This window comes from Coloeus monedula (assembly GCF_965178545.1).
Source record: "Coloeus monedula genome assembly, contig: HAP1_SCAFFOLD_68, whole genome shotgun sequence".
Taxonomy (NCBI): Eukaryota; Metazoa; Chordata; class Aves; order Passeriformes; family Corvidae; genus Coloeus; species Coloeus monedula.
Window position 1 is genome coordinate 1,190,306 of NW_028120823.1, and position 6,503 is coordinate 1,196,808.

Here is a 6,503-nt window from a genome sequence, read left to right on the forward strand (position 1 = left end):
CTGCCACACATCACCCCAGCTTTCACCTCCAAAATTATTGCTACTTGTCCACTACTTATTACCTGATATTCACCTCAGTATGTCCATTCTCTGCCCAACAGGTCATTTTAATTTCTACCCCCCAAAACTTTGCCAACCTGTCACCTAGTGACTGCTTCAGTTTACCTCAAAAATGTTGTCTCCCCTAGAGATTACCTCAGACTTGACCCCCACATTTTTTCCCTGTCTGCAAGTTACTACCTCCATTTAACTTCAGTATGTTCATTCTCTGGACTACAGACTCAAGTTTACTCTCAATCTCCCTGCCTCTCCAACACTGATTACTTCCTTTTTACCTCAAAAGATTCATTTATTTTCTACCATGGAGGTTACATCAAGTTTCACCCCCAGAATTTACTAATACTTCCACAACTGATTCACTCAGTTTACCTCAACAAGTGTTCATTCCCTCACCTAGAGGTGACCTTGTATTTTACCCCCAAAGGTTTCCCTACCTGTGCACAACTGATTGCTATAGTTTACTTCAAAATCTTCATGCTCTCCATTACAGGTCACCTCAAGTTCACTTCAAAAGTTTTCCCTACCATTTCCATTAGTGATTATCTCAATTTTTACCTCCAATAAGTCATTCTCTACCTACAGACACTGGATAGTAAATCATACAAAGATCTAAAACACTGCACAAGAAACAGCAGAAAGTTTTCCATGAATAACACAAGTTCCTTTTTTCCCCTCCTCCGCCTAGGACTGCTACCAGGAGACAGGAGAGCTGCTATCAACACTCAAACCTCCCAAGCGTTGTTATTGCTCAGAGAGCTGCGCTGGCACTGAGCTACTCCCATGCGCCTGCAGGGCTCTGGGGAGGGGGAAGACGACCTCCCACTCCTGCCTGGAGAAATTTCAATGCCCTAAAAAGTCATTTCCCTTCTCTCTCTCTGACCCACGGCCAAAGCAGCTGTGTAGAACAACATGGACTACTCATGGAAGGGATGATTCAGTTGTGGGAAAAACGCTAAAGAAGGCCTATCACCCCAAATTTCAGGGTGAAAACACACTGCTTGTTAACAGGAGCACACAAACTCATTTAAACCAGAGAGCAAACCGCACACCAGGAAAAGAGCTGAAAGATAGGCCCTGCCTTGATTGATAATTCCAAAGGAAATTCCCCACAGATCATAGGCAATTACCTATAATTTTACCTCCCTAATCACTGGATTTCTGACTTGGGTTGCTGTGGAAGTGTTTCACAGATGCCTTGAGGGGTCAGGGGCTTGGCTGGATTCTTTGTGGTTAGTCCTGACAGGCCCAGGCCAAACCCACCCACCTGCATTGCTGCTCCACCCCAAATTTGCATGAAATACTGAGAACAGGTTATAAATACTCCCCCCTTCTCTGTCCTTCCTGACACATCCATGGAGCAAATGTACTCTATCCATTGTTCCCAAGAGCACCTCTCCAGCCCAAATCCCAGTTTTCACCAGCACAAACCAAACAGACCTAAGACAATTATTCCATCAGTGCCTGCAATTCTGAGCTCCCTGTTCCCTGCCACTCACACAGCAATCTCACCTCAGCCCAGAGACTCCCTGTCCCCAAAGGGAAACACAACCTGATAGGGCACAGCTCTGGCACCACATTTCCCCTTGTTCCTGGAAAGCCCAAGTAAATCCAGTCCCTCAGACCTTGCATCCCTGAACACCAGGAGAGCTGGAGTTTTACCCAGATCCCAGCACCCTGCACGGCTGCGCTGACACGAGCACAGGCCGATCGCTCCGCCCAGCACCATCCCTCATTTTCCTCCCATTGCTCCCCAAGTGTCCCCAAAGCACCCCAGCGTGTCTGTGCCGGGGCCAGGGCCCGCCCCAAGGCCAACCAGAGGCTGTCACCCAGCCCTGCACCAGCTCCCACCCCTGGGAGAGCTGGGAATGCACTGAGAGCTCGGCTCCCCAGTCCTCAGACACACAAATAATGCCCAACCTGCCCCTCTGGGCACAGCCAAACACCACAACTCCATCATCCCCAAGGAACTCTGGCAGTCGCCTCTTCACCTCTGCCCTTTTCCAAAGGACACAGGTAGGACTGGGCTGTCAGAAATGGTATTCCCTAGGCAGTTCATCCCAGCACAAAGGAGAAGAGGAACCCTGTGTCCCTCTGACTGACCCCACAGCATGGGCAGGACCAGCTGGGTTCTTCGTATTCTAAATTTTAAAATGAACTGAAGAACCTGAAAGGCAAAAAACAACACACATATAAGGTTAGAGCCAGTCAACACACACAGACAGACACACTCTCAGACACCCCTTCTTCAGCTTACACGCTGACTGCAGCCCTTACTAGAAACACTCCCCCCTAAAGAAGATGCTTTAACATCTTCTTCCATCTGCTGCTCCTTGATGTGGAACAGTAGATCCTGGGAAAATTGGTAGCATCAGTGACCATAGGGATCAAAATTTGCCTTAGGGACCTGCAAGACAGCATGAGGCAGTCTGCAAAGTAGCTGACAGCTAGGAGTTATCCCCACACCAGGCCCATAAACTTTCTACCCAAAAGCCCATAGACAGGAGAGGAGAGTTCTAAAACTGTTCAAACTAGCCAGGACTGAATGTGCCAGGGCAGGGCAGCTCCAAGCATAAGTGGCACATGGATACACAGTGCATCAAATATAAGCAAAGATGACATGAAGACTCGAGATAACGCTTCAGAAGATAAATTTTTGAGACCAGGATGCTTTGAGGCGACAGAAGCTACAAAACTACTGCAGTGAGGAGGGTCTAGTACACTTCATACAGAAGTCCAAGGGAACGGCACATGAAAAAAAAGATACTACCAAAACTGAGAAGGAAGATGGATAGGAACACCTTGTGTACTTCTTCTGGTCTCAAAAAGCAAAACCAGAAAGATGCCAGAATAAGCCCGATCCAGGAAAGTATGCAAGTGCTCCTGCTGTCAATATGGCCCATAACGATGCCTGTAAAGCACTGAGACATCACAAAGCCCTATGACACTGAAGACAACGGCCACAGACCACATAACATAGACACAAACTGAAACTGCCCAGCAGTTTTACCTGATGGACCCAAGATTGCTAGTGCAAGATAAGCCAGAGGCCGATGATGCCGAAGGAAAGAAGGCTCTACGGCAGTAGTACGTGACAGTGAAAGGTAAACTCCTTATGAGAAGTTAGTGCCAAAGCTGGTAAGAGGATGCTCAAGAAGTGCAGTAGGCCTAGAGAAGGAGGCAACCACTGCCAGCTGATACAAAGGGATCCCTAGAGAAGGATTCTGCCGCCAAAGGCAGAAGTGACATCACAAAACATGACCGACCCACAAATGGCCAAGATGCAAGATGTCCACGTGCTTGCTATGCTCAAAAGTGCTCAAAAGCGTGGCTACACTGAAGAGTAGGCAAAATTTAGACCGTGGCAATCGTGCCAGACCCGAAGGCAGGCTCCACGGGTGAAAAGATGGACAATGACATCGAGACTCAAAATCCAATGATGCAAAGCTCACGAGAACATGGAGATGGGTTGGAACTGCCCGGCCCGGCAAAGGCTCGAGTGACGCTGAAGAGAAACCCTCTCTCCCTTAACCTCCAAGGGGCCTGGCCCACTACAGCCCTCTCCTCTCAGCTAACTTCAAATTGCCTCCTGTGATTCCAAAGGTTTTTGCCTTCTCCCAACCAACAGTCCCCACACTTAGCTCTCTGAAGACCAGCAGACGAAATCCATCCTCAACAGAAAAGAATGCTTCAGCACTGTGGATGTCAACACATGGCCCACAGCCCACTTGGGTGGCTGCAAAAGATGGAGAATAATGACAAAATTCAGACTGTGATGACACATCCCAGAAGTGACCCCTTGCACAATGCCTCTCTCCCTCATAACTGCTGAGGCTCATCGCTCACCGGCCGTTTCCAAACTTAGGCTCTGCACCTACTTGTGGTACCTAAGACAACAAAACAGAAACTGCGACTATTGCCCTCCAGAAGAATAAATGCACGGGCTGGGCTCCCTCTGCACCACTGGCCCAGGCTCACCTCAAATCTCCATCCGACTCCGGAGGTGGCCCGGACGATACCCGCAAAGCGAAAAGGGACACGCTTCGCATGCTGCCACGTACCTCTCACCTATCAGTCGCCCCACCTAAATGCCAACTCACCTGCTCGCCTCTGTCCCTTGGCATGCCCAGGGCAGCAGCAGCACCTGCAGAGAAGCAAAGCAAAAAAACATGCTGAGAGACTGAAACCACAGCCTCCCCGCTCCAACTCAAGTACACCACACCTATAGCTTAAGCTTGCACCCACCTGGCCTCCAGCATCCCAGGGCCAGGACACCTTCCCAGTGGACCACCTAAAATGCACAAACAAAAACGGATGCTTAGAGCTGCACCAGAAACTGATACCCAAGCAGTAACAACTCATTCTGGCCACCAGTCACCGCTCACCTCGCTCCATCAACCTCGACCACTGATCTTCAGCATTACTTCCTACAAATAAAGATGAAGAACAAAGCTGTAACACACTCACCATTTACACTTGCCCTGCAAAGACAAACGGTGACTGACCTTCCTGTGGGAACCACCTCACCTGGTATGGGGCACTCTGCCACAGATTCAATCCATCTGCATCTGAAAGAAAGTGATGACAAAAGTCAAAGTACTGCATCATAACTTAGCAGCTCCAGACACTTTGTGTTAATCTAGAAATACCATCTTGAGTCCAACTAATCCCTACATTACAAATGTCAAGTCCCTAGGACTTATCCTATTACACCTACACCCAGACTATGTAGCAGGGCAAAGCAGCCCCAGGCCAAACACACAGACACCTGTGACACAGGAGATGACAAACAAGGGGATGCAACAAGGAGAGGAAAATCTCAGCAAGAAGAATTACCAATGACATGACCTAGATGAGGCTCAAAGAACTCTGGCAGGAAAAGACCTTAACAGAAGGACTTATGCCAAGAACCGCAAAGATGGATGCCCGAGAATCGTACGGTTGGAATCCTCTACCTATCCTCACATTCTCCCAAGTCCTAATCTGTTATAAGGGACCGTTGCCATGCACAGCTGTCAATACAGCTCAGAACAAGACTGTAAAAGGTGTCTGACTCAATAGTGCTAAAGAGAGATGCGATTCCCATGCATGTCCGAGCTTGCAAGTCAAAGGTTCAAGGGTACCAGCGTCGGGCCAAGGAACACAAAGGAGCTGCTGAGGATGATGCCCAGCATTTCTGATAAGCCCCTCAAAGGGGTAAGGCAAAAGACATGTGACACAAGATGCCCACAATAGAGACACAGAACACACAATAGACAAGTGACACAACACGCACCGGGACTGCTCTGCCCTGCACACCTCAGCATTGCGATCAACAGCGAGACTTTGCCTTTACGTGGCCTAAGGGTCCCTCTCGTGGACATCCCCATCTCCAAAGCTAATTCAAAGATCCCTCCCACCAAGTCCTGACCCAGCACCCCACTCTCATCCCCCTCCCTGAGGTGTAGCCCTTGACTTAGCTCTCAGATATCCAGGGATGCAAATCCTCATCAGGTGCAAAACAAGGCCACCTCATCATCTGGGAAGTTCCTGCCCTCAGAGGGCTGTTCTCTCTCAGTCTACTACAATAAAGAAAATCAAACATCAGTGCCTGAACTCAGCAGCACATCAGCCAAAACCCAACAATTCCACTACTCACCGGCTCCTGAGAACGCCCCGGTCCTTGGCTCATACTCTGTGGCCACACTCCGAGGCCGACGTCGCAGGGTATCCCTGAGTTAAGGGGAGACAAGGTGATGTGGCATTGCTGAAACTTGAGGGGACCCTCGCTCCTCCCTCCCTCCCCAACTCTCCACAACTCCTCAGCCATTGCCAAAGGCTGCCCAGATGGCACCTTCAAACAGAAAAGGTACAGGCTTCATCGCAGAGCCCTGTAATACTTCTGGAAGGCTCACAGGGGCAGCTCAAGGGTGATAAACTGGCTCCATCAGCTGGTCCATGAGGGGGTTCAGCCCCTGTAGGCATAATACAAGTGGGCCACCTAAAACACACAAATGGATGCTCAGACAATGCATGCTTTGAGCTGCCCCAGAATTTGGCACCCGAGCAATAACTGGTTGCATCCACTGGTCACTGCTTACCTCACTCACTTGACCTTGACTGCTGATATCCAGGTTTACTTCCTAAAAATAAAGACAAAGAACAGCCCTGCAACATAACCAAAATGAAACACCACCCCTGAAAAGCTGAATGATGACCAACCTTCCCAGGGGAGAAGGGGCAAAACAAAATGGAAAGGCACATGCCCATGTAGTGTCCAAAAGGGTTGCATTGCCGAGATAGGTTCCACCTGAAAGTGCTTGACTGTGACCTCTTTCTGCAAGGGTGTCTGTCATGTTGGAGTAGCAATTTGAATGCTGCAGACCACCTGTAAAACGCAAAAAAAAAAAAAATCAAAGGCTACTTATAGTTTCATCACTAATACAACAACTCCAGTAGCATCCAGT